We start from the raw sequence: 17127 nt of genomic DNA on the forward strand, positions 1-17127 counted from the left end.
CCAAAGGGTTTTTGTTTCTGTGGGTTAAATCTATCAATATTTACCATCTTAGAAATTGAAACTGAAAATTTTTAAAATACTTATTTCATTTTATATAACCATGATAGACTAACTACATGTTAATATAAATAACTTTTTTTTTTAATGAGAAATACTATATTTTCCAAAACAAAAAGTGAGCAACGTGGCATTGCTTTACATTTTTTCACAAATGTCTTTAATGCCTGACTGAATAGGTTTTTGCATTCAAACTGGTGCAATATGACAAGTCATGTAGTCTCTGGAAAACTGCACTGTTCACTTGTGAGAGAATTAAAGTGAAAAAGTGAAAAACATCTTACTAGTATTTTGAAAATAATTTTTTATACATAGGAGCTAAAATAATAAAGGAAAGTGAAGGAATGATGGACAAAAAATTTAGCATGGTGTCTACCTGTGAGGATGGGGATAGGAACCCTGCTACAACAAGGAAGGTCACTTAGGGGCCTCTGACACACTAAGATTTTATTCTTAAGCTGATGTCTGCTACATGAGTATTCAACTCATTATTATTTTAACTATGCATACATATTTCATACACATTATATACAAATATGATATAATTTAAATATATATATATAATGCAATACAAATAAATTCAAGATGACTTAAACAATACTTGAAATATATTGCCTTTCAAACTGAAAGAAGGAGCTCCGAGTATGGTTTGATCCAGATCCCTGTAGCTGGGGAAGAGGTCATCTTCCTTCAGAACACTGGATTACATTGGGAAAGGCTGAATATCAGAATGAAGAATCACTGAAAGAGGATGTCTAGGCAGGGAAAATTAGTAAATGTCCAGAGCCACAAATCATAAAACAAGTGCCATAAATATTTCAGTTAGCATTTCTCATCTTGCACCCAACTTTTGAAATCTGTGTTTTTCCTCTTTGACTTTTGCTAAACTGGATTTCTAGCCGTAATGAGCTTCCTAAGAGGCATAACAATTTTATAAAATCCCTATATTATTTTGTATCCATAGTATTCCAACTTATGCTTTAACTTTTTGCTCAAAAGATTTTGGTTCAATAATAAGCACTCCTTTTAAGTGTGGTGGCATTCTGACCGAGAAATAGTGTTAAACACTTGTTAAAATAATAACTTCTGTGCCTGCATCCTTGTGTTCCAAATATGTCTATGAGTCATTTATTTTGTTATCTTATTTAATTTTTCATAATTTAAAAATTTGAAACCTGTTGTTATAATAGACAACTTTCCCAAGCTAATTATTATTATCACAGTATATCATTTGTTTTGAATAATTATGGATTTAAATAATTTAAAATTTCCCATTTAAGTCCAAAAGTTTTAAAGAAAATTGTTCTTGATAATAATCTCTCAAGACCTTCTTAAACAGATTAAATGCTATGTAATTTAATGTTTTGTTCATGACATAGGGTCTTTAGGAATGTAGATTACTTCATTATAATTACAATAATTTTAGATGCAAGTAGCTGGTTGCTTCTGTACTTAGGAGACTATTCTAACTGGTGAGTGTACATTTTTTAAAATGGTTTTTTTGGCTTTTACTCTCAACATGAGCTTTAACTGTCTGAAAGCTATTAACATGTCAGCACCTAGCATCAAAACTCTTCTAAGTTGTTAAAATCTGAAGTGATATAAGCTGATAAACTGGTTAAAAGTTAGACATAATGATGTCAAAAGTATCTCTAAGTAGGTTTTAAGTAAAGTTCTTACTGAAAATGAAGAATTTAAATTTTAAAACAAAGTTTTTGATACCTCTTTTATATCATAACATTTAAAAAATTTTTCCTTATAATTTTCTATCTTACCAAGTTTCCAGTTACATTTTACATTGCTAAAATTTCTAAAGACTCCGATGAATGTGGATTGTTTCATAATCATGAAAAAACACTAAAATGTGAATGAAAGTGCTGAATTATTGCAGTTATATAAGATGATTCAACCACTGTAATGTTTAAATTCTGTACTTCCTACTCATAATGTTGACTTTAAGCTTTATTAATTCCTTTCTAAGCTATTTGTGATTTCTATTTTAAAAGATTCTGTTTTTTATTGTCTCTTTTTCTTCAACACTTATTTTAGTGATTTAATTATTCTCACTTTATATTAAAACATTATTTTTAAGTGCTCTAAAACTTTCAAAAATCTCCATTGTCTAGAGGACAAAGCACAGACTGCTGAAACTCTTCTCTAATGTATTTACAAATTACCTAGCTTCTTTTACCTACTATACCTCTGTGTAAGCCCTCTTTTTACATCTTATTGGTCTAGAACATGTCATTTTTGGTCCTGTCTCCTACTGGGACTCTACTAAATTACCCACCTCTACTAAGTAATCCACTGATTAGATCCCTTTTCTTTATGAGAGCTTTCTTGAGTTCTCCCAGCCCACACAAAACTCTCTCTTCTCTATTTATTTATGGTTACACATGTTATCCTTATTACTGACGTAGCGCTTGCATACTGTTTTGTGTTGCTACTTTTCGTAGAGGAACCTGTGGATGACTTTGTATATCCGCAGCACCTGACACTGTTTATCCACAATACCTAGAACAGTGTCTTAGTAGATGCTTGGGAAGGATGTCATGGTGGGTGGCTTCATTTCCCATAGAGTATACACCAATAGTGTACCTGCGAGAGCTCTTGTCATTTCATGATGAAGTGATGGGGGTTTCCTTCTGGTGAGGAATCCTTGCAGGCAGGATAATGTGAGTACACGTTTCTACCAGGAAAGCAAAATAGAGACTGCAAGCCAAAACTCAAATAATTCTGGCCAAGGACATAAATAGCTAAGTGTTTTCAGAAATAGTTTCCTAGAAGCAATTTGCATCGACTGTGCTTTGTTCCAAACAGGCTTCTTTAATAAGAGTCTGGTAAATCTAATCACTGCAGATAGATAGCTTGGAGCAGTAGTATTTAACTGCTGGCTAAAATTATCTTGATTATTGCGTCAATAATTCAGTTCATTTCGGAAAGTCACAATTCATTTTCTGCAGTTGTATAACAGAAAGTACACATCTTTTTAGAAATAGAGTACCTTTCTAATTACTGAACAGCCCTTCCTCTGGCATGAAATTTGTTGAACCTAGGGTGCCGACAGAATTTTAAAAATATGTGAATTTCATTGTATAGTGACTAGTTGGTGGAAACTTGGCATTTTTCCTTAATGTGTACATGGATCAGAATTTCTAATTCCTAAACTGGGTTAAAGCATTCATATGTATAAATAGCTAGAGGTGTACCATCAAAATCAAATAAACAAATATTTACTATTTGCAAGCTAAGCCTTCCATGGGATGAAAAGAAATATAAACCATAATCCTTGCCTTTAAGAAGTTTGCAATCTAGATAAGTAGATACAGGTAGACAATATGTGTTATTTATTGAAATATGAATTCATGATATAATAAAGTAGTACGTCATATCTGCCAAAGAATGATGCAACAAAAATATTATCAAGAGAGAGAAAGGGAGAGTAGTTCCTTCAGGCTGGGATGACTCCAGAAAGGAAAAAGTATGGAAGTAAACTCAAGAATTGTATTTGAAGAATGGGTGGACTTTGAATAAAGGAAGAAGAGAGAAAAAGGCATTCTTGGAAAATAAGGAATGTGAACAATGTGAACAAGGCCATGGAGTCAAAGCCATTTGTGGAGGAGAGTGAGTAAACTGGTTTTCAGAGAGGTGAAAAATGATAGATTACCCTAGAATAGGAGTTTGGAGTCAGATTGTGGAAGAGTGAATACAAGGTTAAGGACAAAGGACTTACTTTGTAGGCAGTAAGGAGCTATTCGGGGAAGTTTTTTTTAAAAGAAAACACTTGATGCAAATTGAGTTTTAGGAAAAGTAATTTGTTAGCCGTGTGCCATTTGAAAAGGAAGGCAAAGAGGCCCGGTAATGTGAGGATATTTAGAAGACTAAGAAAGCAGTTGAAATGTGAGGTAAAGCACAGCACATATGTAATTTTTCTCTTCAGCATCCCCTCTTTTCTGATTCAGTGGTTCAGGTGGAGATGACACCATCCCCTTTCAAGAGCTACATGGGCACATGACCCTGATGTGCTCAATTAAAGGAATCCATTCCTCTGGTCAAAATTTTTGGTTCACAAATGGGCACATGCTCTAAACGGAGCCAATTAGTATTATCTCTAGAACTTTTTCTGCTAGACTTATCAGGAAAGATAGCCTCTTCAAGGATCCTAACATTCTCAGTGGTCATCTTTCCTGTCACATTGTGTGGTAGTCAGCCTCCAAGATGGTCCTCAGTGTTCCCTCCTGATAGTCATGTCCTTGTGTAATCTGTGTTGTATTCGAGTTGATCTATATGATGAATGAGTAGATAGCAGAAGTGATGATATGTTATACGTGAAACTGGGTAGGGATAGAAGCTACAGATTCCAAAGTGGAATCAACACTTGGTAAATGAATGGATTTTTAGACGAAAGGGAACACAGAGTTTTTTTTAGATTGACAAATGGTTATATTATTAACAGATGTAGCAATGTCTGGAAAGGGGATTTGTGGTGGTGGTGGGAGATGGGTAGGAAAAGATAAAGAATTTATTTTCAGGTTGAGGTTCTTGATGGCAATATTAGGAACAAATGGCTGGTATTTACAAAAATAAAGTAGACCATCTCACAAAGTAGTGAGCTCCCTGTCACTGTATGATTCCTTACTGAGGCTGTTGTATACTGGACTTATTATAATAATATAGCATCTGAAATGACATCCAAGTACCTACTAGTTGTCATACGCACAAACACACACTCAAAAGAAAGGATTCTAAACATAAGTGGAGGCAATAGCCACAATCTCTCCTATCATGGAGTTCTTACCAATTTTTTTCCTTGTCTCTCACTTGTTGCCTCAGGTGAATTATGATCTCTGTTGGAGTGTACCCAGTTCAGTAGACAGACTGGAACCAGGATCAGGGGACTTATGGTTACACCCATCTCTCAGCTTTGCAAATTACTTTGTCTACACTCTTACTTGATTCTATGCTGTATAAAACTAGCCATCTCACAAAATACTCAGAAATAACAGAGAAAAGCAAAAGGTACCCTAGCAAACTGACAAACTTGTGTATCTTCTTTGCATTAGAAATGATTTTATGCCCTGTAACTATCCTTCCTGTATTGCTCCATACACTTAAATCCTCCCTTTCCTTTCTTTTCTTTTCTTTCTTTGAAAAAGTTGTCATCTAGTCCTGCTTTCTCAAGAATTTTCTCCTTTTTTTTAACATGATCCCAAAGAAAACAAAGTACATTGTGTGGAGAAAATAAAACAAATATAGAACAAGAAAATTAGAGTAGACAATTGTTCATAAATGTAAATAGCAAATCCTAGGTGTTTTGTATTCAGTATCGCTGGGCTCCTTTAGTAATAGTCAAAAATATTTTTAATGATGCAATTATTCAAGCTATGTTTCTCAATGCTTGTTCAACAAATTGTTGTAAAATTCTGTGAACGTTTAAAAGGCACTTATGGTTTGGCTAACATGCTTCTTTATTAAGTATCTTATTCATAAGAAACCAAATCTTGGTATTCAATAGGATTTGTGCAAAACAGCAAACAAGTAAGTGGGACAATGCAAAGATAATAGGTCCATCTGGTTCTTGTCTCATTCTCAGCCTGCCTTTGCCCCACACTGTGGATTCTCTGGGTCCTTTTTTCTTTCAAGTGTGGAAAAGACTATTCTGCTTGTGTGGTTTGGTAGATGCCTATTTACTTTCCCTGTGTCCAGTTGAGTATGTTAATGAAAAATAGAGCCTTTCTTTGAAAATCTTTGTTTTGGCAAATGGAAAAGGATTAGCAAAAGCACTGATAGTTGAGTGATTTTATAAAACCACACAGAAAATTTTTTTCATCATTGGCAATACACCTAACATGTTAAGGTTTTCTTATTGTCATCTAGGGACATCAGAAAGACCAAGCTGATGCAGTATTCACTCATCAATTATCTGATGAAAGCAGGGGAATTCTCAGTCAGCCACTTTTAACTTCTCCCCATGGCTAAAGCGGCTATTTGGTTTTTTAGTTCTGTTTGCATAAACAAATGCAAACCAAGACCCAAATTGAGGGTCAATTGGCTTCATAATTTTCTCTTCTTGTTGCTGTTTTTTCCCTCTGTCCCTCACTGAAGCCTCCTTCCCCATGTTGACAGTTCACTTTACGATAAGCTATTATAATACAGAAGGTATAATCTTTCAGGATAAAGGCAGAATGCCAAGGGAGGAGGCAGAATTTTGGCAGTATTCTGGATTTTCTTAAAGTCAGTGTGCATTCTTCTTCCTTTATCTGCTTAGAAGTGAGAAATAAATCTCACCAGCTTTAATGGTATAAATTTAGCTCAACTTTCAACAGACAAAGAGTTCTTTTTAATACATTCACCTCAGGGAGAGGATTCCTGAGCCTTCCTTCATTGTGTAAGATTGTTTTAAAAACCCTTTGCTCTTTCTTTTAGTATGACTTGTGCAGTATGCAAGTGTAATTTAGTAATAAAATTTCAGTTTTCATGTTGCAAATCTGGTTGCCCTAGTTTAAAATTATATGTTGAATTATGAAAATCAAGCTTTTGGTTGCCAAGGAGAAAAGAAAATTCTATCTCGATGTTTAACTATACAGGGCTGGTGTCTTTCCCACTCATATTTTCCATCCAGAAAGTTGTCTGGAAAGCCACTCCCCACCCTACTAGAGATATTGCTCAAATGTAATGAAAACCTAAAATTATTCTGGTTTTCATTGACCTCTTCCTGTAAATTAGTCACAGTTTCTTATTCTCTGAAAACAACAAAAAAATGGATTTTCTCAAAGGACTACTATGAGGAAGGAAACATGATTTGGCATTGACTAATAGAGATATGAGAAGAGAATAAAATACTGGTTTATATGAAAACATTTGGCCTTGAAAAATTCAGAAAGACTTGGTTTGCCTTGAAGACAATACTTTATTCTATAGCCTATGTAATATAGATTTAGGAAACGTTGGTAGCTATTGGAAACTTAGCCATTAATAGGCTATTTTGTATATGAATTTCAAGTTTTAAAGGCCATATTCAATGAATTTTACATTGGATTTGCTTTTTGGTGGATTAAACAATTTTTTAAAAGGAGGAAATGGTATCTCTTAATTTGAAAGCATATCTCAGTATCTGTACTAGTCCATGGAATTTGAATGATTATTCTGGGTTGCTTTTGAAGAGGAACTACTGCTAGAGATACTGTTTAACTTTTATCCATAAGGTCTGGGGATCTGAAAAACGCCCAAGGTGGATCAGGAAGTCATGGTGGTCACTAATGGGGATTTCAGACTGTCTGTCCCAATGGGGGAAAATATTTAGTATGAGTAGTCATTGAACAATGCCTGGACATGGTTTTTAAGTTTCTGTATTACACCTCTCACCCCTCTGGTAACCTGAAGCAACCTCAGATTTACTGCCTTTGACTGGTGAGCTTGTTAAGCCAGGACTGAGGATTTCTGCAAAGGACAGGGAGGTTTGCTCTGTTGTGAGTCTCTGGACTCTAAGCCAACTCTTCCAATGGCACAAATATACATCCTTCATCACAAAGGAGCCCGAACACAAGCGTAGAAGGATCAGTGCTAAGCTCTCAGCATGACACAGTGGCTACAAAGTCTCAGCGCCTTGAGTCTTAGACCTTGTTTTGCCACCCACAGATCTCTGGAGCAGTATCCTCTTTCTGGCCTCAGTGTTGTCTATAAAATGCGATTCATGGGGGACTTATGGTATGAAATTATGCTACATAATTAGAGTTTACAGAAATTATTTTGGATTATGCATATGTAAACATTAGAATGTGATCTTATGAACTGTTTGTTATGAGAGGCGGGTTTCATATGAAAAGTTGGGTGATGGGGCTTTGATATTTTGGCACTAGTTCATTAACAGCAGGGACCAGAATTATTATTACCTCATTCTTGCCAGAACATAGAGCTTTATGAGGGAAGTAACAATTTTAATATCCTTAGCTCATTATTAATGACATTCTAGCAACACAATCCACTGCCTAGCTTTTTTCTAGAGCCAAATTTTAAGAGTGTATATAACCACCTACTCTCTCCTCAGTTGCTTGGCATCTAGATACTTTTTTCTTAAACTAGTTAGTCTGTATTTTCTCTATGGAAGGTTTTGGTATTTTTCTCCCTATCCTTGGTAGTCTGAAATTTCACCAAGATTGAATAGGTGTAGATTCCTGAGCTCCTCTACCCACTCATTCCTCTTAGAAAGCCCTTTGATCTGAAGTCTAATGTTTTTCTCTAGCTCCAGGAAATTTTCTTTTATTATTTATTGTCACATTTTATTGCTTCCATTCCATGCTTCTGAGGACTTACATGAGAGGTATTTAAAATCATCTAGATCTCTTTTCCATGTCCCATAACTTTTCTTTAACATTTTCCATTTTTCTTTTGCACTGTACTCTGGCAGAAGTCCTCAGTTTAGTTATTTAGTTCTGAAGTTAATCTTTAGCTGTATCTATTCTAGAATTCAGCTCTTCCATTAATATATTTTTTTCCTTTCTGAATCCTGAGTGTAGAGTGTTGACTTAATTATAAAACCTTAGTTTGTAGCACATTATCATCTGTCCATGTAAGAATCTTGTTTCACTCATTTGCTTTTTAAACTTCATCCCTGATTTGCATTTCCATTTCCCAATCACTGTTTCTATTTAAGATGTTTGATACATGTTCTCGAATATGCATGTATTCTTGCATGACCAAAGATATTTTGTTGTCTTCTGTGTGTGCTTTTCTCCTAACTTACACATATGTAATACTGTGCTATGCAGCATAGTTTTTTTTTTTTAATTTTGGCAATAATAGTTTTAATTCCTAAGAACTCCAATTGTTTTCTCTTTTTTATAGCAGTCATATTTTTTGCTAATGAATATAGTATCTTCTCAAATCTCTCCAACTATATTAGTTGTACTTACTTGAGGTCTTGTTCTGTTGCCCCCATTAATTTTCTGTTGGTTTTAGTTCTGTTATTTGAACCAGATAACCCTTTCTAATGTTGATTCTCCTTAAATATTTGGTGATGATTATCTGTTCTTATTGTTGGTGAGGTCTGTTTCCTTGGCTGGATGAGTATCCCTGTTTACTTGTGTTAGTGTATGTTCCATTTGTGGTGATAAAGGAGGAGTACAGTGGAATGCGGGCCCGGAGGGCTGGTGTGTCAGTTTCCTAGGGCTGCCCTAACAAAATATCCCACGCTGGGTGGCTTTAAACAATAGAAATGATTTCTCTTACAGTTCTGGAGGCTAAAAAGTCCAAAATCAAGGTGTTGGCAAGCCTGTACAATTGCCAAGCCCCTAGGGGGAAATCCTTTTTTCTTTCTTCCAGCCTCTAGTAGCCCCGGGGACTGTTTGGCTTGTGTTTTGTCTCTGCCTTTGTCTTTACATGGTCATTTTCCCTCTGTGGCTGTCTCTGTGTCTTCATGTGGTGTTTTGCTCTCTCTGAGTCTCTCCCTTCTTATAAGGACAAATAAATCATATTGGATTAAGGGCCCACCATACTCCATTAGAATGTCGTCTTCACTGGTTATACCTGCAATGGCCTATTTCCAAGTAAGGTCACATTCTGAAGTACTGGTAATTAGGACTTCAACGTATATTTTTGTGGGGGGCGGGGATACAGTTTAACCTATAACAGTGTAAGTAGCTTGCCACTGAGTGAAAATGGGCTTCCCTTCCTTAGCTTGTACATTGTCCCTTTCCATTCCCAGAAGATGCTCTGAGACTCTCTGATTTCAGAACCCCCAGTTTAGAGAGCTGTGCAGGACAGTTTATCCTGGTGGTGAATGCTGGAACCCGAATCCTCTTTTCTTTCTGTCCTGTGCTGTCAATGTGGAAGTCCTGCTGGACTCCACTTCTCAGGCCCCAGCACTGAAGCCGGGGGCCTTTCCCAAAGCCTTTTAGCTTTGTTTATAAATGAGGTCTGCAGCCAGCTGTGCAGATCTTTGTGTCAAACGGTCACTGGCCAGATCTTCTGCCTGGTCCTTTTATGACTCATCCAGTGATTTCTGCAGGACTGATTTAGTTTGATTAGCCTGGAGCATAAAACTCATCCAGGGTTTTCTTAGGAACTTTTGCAATAGCTTCTAATTGGATCTAGTATTGAAGTTTCTCCTATTCATTTCTCTGTAGATCTGATCTCATTTGCCTTCTCCTCCTCCCCCAAATACTCTTTGTGTACCAGAAATTCCTCACATTTTCTGGTCCACTGATGGCATGCCTTTCTGTTTTTCTGTCTGTTATGGATCCTTCTTTAACCATATCTTTTCTTTAACATTTTGGTGGCATGTGGATGGGAAAGATATAGATGTATGTGTTTACTCTCCCACAATTAAGCAGTGTAAAGTATTGACCTAAACTTGAGGTCACTAAAACTTTTTCTGTGAAGGACCAGAGAGCAAATATCATAGGCTTTGTGGCTGCAAGGTCTCTGTTGCCACCACTCAACACTGCCATTTTAGAGCAAAAGCAGCCTAGACAGTATGTAAGTGAATGGAAGTGGCTGTGTTTCCTTAAAACTTAATTTGCAAAGAATAGGCAGTGGGCCAGTGATTCTCAAACTTACCATGCATCAGGATCTCTGGAAGGACTTGGTGAAACCCAGATTGCTCTCTTCACCTCCAGTTTCTGACTCAGCTGGTCTGGAGTGGGAGGTCCCAGGATTTGTACTTTTTTAAATAAGCTTCCAGGTGATGCTGATACTACTGGTCTGTGGACTACAGTTTGAGAACCACTCATCTAAGTAATTTTTCCTTCCTAAACATCATCACCTCAACCATTTATTGATAATACAACTGTGTTCCTTATTCATTTGTTCATTTGTTTATTCATCCAAGTATTTATTGAGCTTCCACAATGTGCCAGGCTCTGTTCTCAGTCGTGAGAACATTGTCATAAGCCAGTTGTTGCTGGATCAGAAGGAAATCCTCTTTCTTCTTTCTGGGTCTGTAGGCTGTAGTGAGTGATAATGGGCAAGAGAGCCCTCCCTGCACCGCTTCCTGACTCCGCTTTGATGTATGTGGGCTTCCTTTGTACATTTCCATGCTCTTATTTTATAACCTGTCTCTGTATTTTTCCATTCCTTTTTTTTCTTTACACTTCATTCTCGTAACCATTTTTACATATCTCCTAGTTCACTAATTGTCTCCTCAGCTGCATCTAATCAGTTATTAAATCCATCCACTGAGTTTTTAACTTCAGTTAAATTCAATTTTAGAATTTCTTTTTTTAAATATATATATTTTTATTGAAGTATAGTCAGTTTACAATGTTGTGTCAATTTCTGGTGTACGGCACAATACTTCAGTCATATAGGAACATACATATATTCATTTTCATATTCTTTTTAACCTTAAGTTACTACAAGATGTTGCATATAGTTCCCTATGCTATACGGTATAAACTTGTTTAATTTTAGAATTTCAATTGGTTTGTTTTCTAGTTTCCAATTTTCTGTCAGATTTCCTTATCTAACCTTAATCTCCTTGAGCAAAGTAAGAATCTTAAAGATACATCCATTATCTGATGCTCCTTTGAGTCTATTTCTATTTTTAGCGTTTAAGAAATTTTTTTAATTTAAGTTTTTTTATTGAAGTATAGTCAGTTTACAATGTTTATTGTTAGAATTTTTTCTTTTACTTTCACGCATGTCATTTTATCTTCTAATATGACTATTTTATTGAGTGCTGGACACTGTATACTAAGACATTGTAGGAATAATTTGAGGCCTAGAATGCTGTTATCTTACTTGAGAGAATTTGTGGTTTCTTCTGATAGGTAGTTAGGGGCACTAGCAATGTGAGCTTTCCTTACTTCAATTTTAAGGGTTGAGTTTATTTAAAGCTGGGCTTCAGTCCCTGCTAAACTTGAACTACTTCTGGTTCACACTTACTCCAAGAGTTAGCTTCTTGAGATTCCAGCTCAAAGCCTGGTGGAAGATGACTACCTGGTTCTCCCCCTTGGCATACTCTGGATTATATATTTTGTCCTGTTAGTCTCCTGAGTCTGTCAAAAGTGCTGTATACTTTCTCAGCCTCTCAACTACACCTTCTTGGATCTCCTAATGGAAAAGTAAACTTCAGTGCTGGGTTTACCTTTCTGGGCTTTATATACCATTTCTGAGAACAACTAGAAAGACAAGACTATAAATTCTTTCTGCCTGAAAGCATTGGGTAGCTAACAAAATGGTGAAGAATAGTAAGATTTGGAAGAATAAAGAAACCCAGAGAGGTAAATCTATCAACAACAAGTTGCCCACTGCTTGCAGCCAATAAAAAAACCTGCCATAGCCCTCACTAGTTTCCTCCCAAAACATAATCAACACTGCCCTTCCCTTTGTCTCCTTGGACTTTCCTGTGGTTTGTCATAGTTTTCTTGTTTCAAATTGCAATTTCTCTGCTATTCCTGACTAGTGTTTGGCTCATTTTGGCTAGCCAAAGATCTTATTTCATTTTTAAGGTCAATAGGAGATAGAGTGAGAACATCTAGTGTGAATAATTGGAGCCCTGGAAGAAGCTGAGGAGAGCGAAAATGGGGCACAAGCAATATTTGATAAGACAATGGCTGAGCATTTTCCAAACCTGTTAATGAATATTAAACCATAGATTCAAGAAGCACTGTAAAACCCAACAAAGATAACTAAAAGGAGAAACCACGCCTTAGCCTAATTATAGCAAAAGTACTGAAAACTAAGACAAAAAGAAAAAAGAACATAAAGGAACCACAGGAACCTCAGGAGGCGACAGAATGAGATTCCTCTTTTTTTCATCAGATACGATAGAACTTTCTACAAAGTTCAGAAAGAAAATAACTGCTAACCTAGATGTCTAAACATCTGAAAAGATAGCCTTCAATAATGAAAATGAACTAAACACATTTTCAGACCAAAAACTTGTGAAGAAAACAGCTTTTTTTTTTTTTCTTTTTCTAGTAGGCGTGCATTATGCACTGAAAGGAGCACTAAAGATTTTTTTCAGGTAGTGGGAAAATGAAACCAGATAGGAAGTAGGAGATGCAGGAAAGACTAAAGAGCAACCAAAAGGGTAAATGTGTGGAAGTCTGCATGACTGTATAAAACCAGAGTTATAATTGCTGTTGGGTCTAAATATATAGAGAATTAAAATACACAACAACAGAGAGAAACAAAGTTTATCACATTGTGTAAGAAAAGGTAAAGGTGCCAATTAATGTTAGATTTTGTTAAGTTGGTGGCATAATCTCTAGAGTAATTTCTAAAAATGGTAAGGAAAAAGTGTATAACTGTTATGGAGGGGAAAACTGGAGTAGTAACTAATGTCAGTCTGAAAGAAGGCAATGTAATAAAGAGATGAAGAGTGTAGAACCTGGTGAGGAAATAGGAAACACACAGTCAGATAGTAGAATGAAGTCCAAGTATGTCAATAATTACATTATATATGTGGCCTAAATGCTATCAATAAAAGCAAAGATTACCAGACTGAATTAAAAAACAACTATGTGTTGCTCTCAAAAGACACGTCTAAAAATGTGGAAAAACAGAAAGATTGAAAGTATTAAGATAGGAAAAAATACACCAAAAATACACTCAAAAGATAGTTGAATAGATAATTTAGTATCAAAATAGGCAAATGTTTGGAGGGATTTTGGTTTAAAGGTTTTCAGAGAAATGGGTTAAGAACTAGAGGGGGACATTGGTTCAAACTATTTAATTTATTTATTCTCAATACTGTGTATTAATGGGAATAATAAACAGAGATAGGTAGATTGATGACACCAGAAAGATGTGCATAACCTGTTTAAGAAGAAAAGGGGATTAGATTCAGTTCTGAAACAGAACAGGTGGCCTTGGGGACAGGGACAGTGTTGTAACAAGCAAAGGATAAGGGTACCAGATGCGTGTACATTGGTGGATAGATTTGTTGGTGAGAAGATGAGACAATTCTTTTCTGATTATGTCTATTTCCTAAGGAAAATTTACCAGCTGAGTGTAGGAGGAGAGGTTATTATTGGTTTGAGCAGAGGGAAGGTGTGAGATAGCAGTTTTAACAAGAGGAAAACCAAATTCACTATGGAAATATACAAAGATTACGCAGTGGTGAGAGTGCCCTTAAATGTTTTATCATAAGTTTAATGTGAGGCTAGTCAGTGTGGTAGCCAAGTCTGCCTTCTTCAGTGGGGGTGCAGAGCAGGGGAAGCGTTTAACCTGTGGTCAGCTGCAGTGAGGTAAGATGTAGGTATAGTTTCTCTTTATAAATGCTTTACTTCCCAGACCAAAGGAGACTCTCACTGCTCCCTCTTTTAGATGTATTAGTGGTGAGGTAGTGAGTGGTGGTAGCACTGGTTCTGCTGTAAAGCACCTCTCAGCCAACCCTGTCTGACCTCACAGCTGGTTGTTCTGGGAAATTGGAGTAAGGACTACTTAGCAGTTTTGTTCCCAGTTGTGGGCCTAGTTGTCAAATTTGAGAAAACGGGAAAGAACCCCCTTTGGACTTCACAGCATTGTTACATCTGTCTGCAGAGCAGAACAAGCAGATGCACTTAGACGCTGTCTCGTGGGATCCCAGCTCTGGGGACTTGACCTGTGGGTTCTGTCAGCGTCCCTCTTGCTGTTATCGGTATCTCCCCCTTTACCTGAGAGCCTTTAGTAGGTCTCTATGCCTTACAAATAAGCAATCCTCGACAAAAAGATCAGTTTCCTCATCTGTCTAAAGGAGGAGGGGTTTTCAGACTGTACTGTGGAGCCCAAGTTGTTACAGGGGCTTGTGAGCAGGATAAATAAGTCACAGAAAGGCACGTCTCCTGGTTCTGTGAGCCCACTTCTACCCTGACCGCTACTGTACGCTGGTCTTTTGTCAGGAATTGTGCTAAAAAATGTTCTATTAAAAAAATTAAAATAAAACCGACTCTTCCAGCTTTTACACTTACACAGCTTACTGCACTGTGTAATCCACTAATGTGTATCTTTTGCAGTGGTACAACTTCAGGTTATGAGGGAGGTCTGAAATCATTTCCTGGATCATGTGCAGGGACACTGGCCAATGGTTATGGCCCGGTTGTCACAGCCTTCAAGCTTAGCTTCCTCGTTCTCTGACTCTCAGAAGACCTTGTCCAATCATTTCCTCCCTGGTTAAGTCAGGGTACAGGACGGGGTATTGTTTCTAAGAAGATTAGCAGTTTTTCATTATTACAATTTTGGCATCTGTGCTCTTTCTCCTTTTTCTCTCTCTTCAGTGTTGTTCAGAAGTACAGACATTTTGGTGAGGAAGCCTCATTTCAGTGGGATCATGCCTCCGGGCAAGGGATTAGTGAGCTCAGGTGATCTCATCAGTCTCTTCCAGTTCAATAGTTTTATAGCTGCATGAACCGGCAACTTGTTCTTGGCAGTTCAAATGGGCATCCGTTAATCATTCTGGGACTGTCACATTTTCACCAGCAATGATATGAGGACCCCCTGACCAGCTGAAGTGGTAGAATTAGCTGAGAAGAAGAAGGTACTGGACTTTAGCCTCCAGTCTTGTGATTAGCCTCCAATCACAAGCCAATGATTTATTAATTTTCTCAAGCATAGTATTGTTTTCTTTAAAAAAAATTTTTTTTAGTATTATTTTCGACAAATAAGAGATCAGACAATTTATTACCTCTTCAAAGGGCCTCTTGGAGACATCTGGAAAAAACTGGCATGAAAAAGGAGGACTTCTAATTAACTGAGTAAAACTTAACATTAAATCCAAACTGGAAAATTTCTAACACTTTTACTTTGAAGACCACTTTTGGAAAAAGCAGCTATTGCATCTTACTCATTTTCTTGGAAAAAAATTCTAGAGTTAATGTTATCAATTAAAATTACATACTTTTTCATATTTATAATACAACATTAGAAAGATTGTTACATTAAAAAAAAACTTATCTATGATGAGAGGCTGATAAAAAATTTCTTCAAGTATCAGAGAGAGACCTACATGGTTCATCTGTAGGTTTTTTCAAATAATCACAAAGCTCCAAAACTTTTCCCAATGTATTTTTTGAAAAAAATCTGCATATAAATGGAGCCATGCAGTTCAAACCCTTATTGTTCAAAGGTCAACTGTACATTAAAACCTGTTATATGGAGAAAAATTACATATTTTTGTTGTTAATTTGTATGTTTAATTTTAGAGATCCCATGTTAGCAGGTCAAATTTTCTTACAGGCTTTCTTAGATACGTAGTCTATGATCTGAAAATCAGATCAGAATCATAAATTTCTCTTTTATTGTCTTAGAGCAACATTAAATATAACTCATTATGAAAACAGTAAAAAGACATCATTTTTATAGTTTTTTTTTAATTGAAGGTTATAAGATCTCTATAGAGCAAATGCTTAAAGAAAATAAACCCCAGCAGCCTTTATTTTGAGTAGGAAAGGAAGCTCTGTGAGAGGAAGGAAGGCCCTGGGCTCCTGGCTAGCACTTTTCTAGGTGTTCTTTGTGCTCCAGGGAGACCCTGTGTGACTGTCTTCCATGACTATGCTTTTTTTTTTTAAAAAAAAACACCTTAGCAAAGGAGAAGGCAAATACCTTCCTTTTCCTTCCCACTGCCACACACTGTATGCCTTTCATGATTGTATTTGTGTTCACTGAAACTAAAAAACCACATGGCATCCCTTAGCAACTGTGATTTTTATAAATAGCATATGATGTACAGAACACACATTCTGTTTTCGTTTGGGTTAAAAAAATCTGCTTCTCCTGTAGAATTCCCTGTCCTGTTTAATGGCATCATTCTTTAAGTCATCCAGGCTCACAGAATCCTAGAAGTCCCATCCTAAATGCCTTCTTCTCCTTCACTCCTCATAGTCTATTAGGCATGAATTCTTGGAAATTCTGTCTTCCTATCAGGTATCGTTAGTTCTCCTCTTTTACCCATCCCCTCTGTACAACCTTTGTTTAGGAACTTAGTGCCTCTGTCCTGGGTTATAGCAGTTGTCTCCTTAGATATTCTTCCAGCCTTCTAACTGGCTTTCACCCTTAGCACCACTGCTCATCAAATCTATCTCCTGGATAGTCTACAGACAAATCTTTCTAGAATGCAGATATGATCATGTTAAGACCTTGTTTAAATTT

Source organism: Camelus dromedarius, chromosome 7 (assembly GCF_036321535.1).
Source record: "Camelus dromedarius isolate mCamDro1 chromosome 7, mCamDro1.pat, whole genome shotgun sequence".
NCBI classification, from domain to species: domain Eukaryota; kingdom Metazoa; phylum Chordata; class Mammalia; order Artiodactyla; family Camelidae; genus Camelus; species Camelus dromedarius.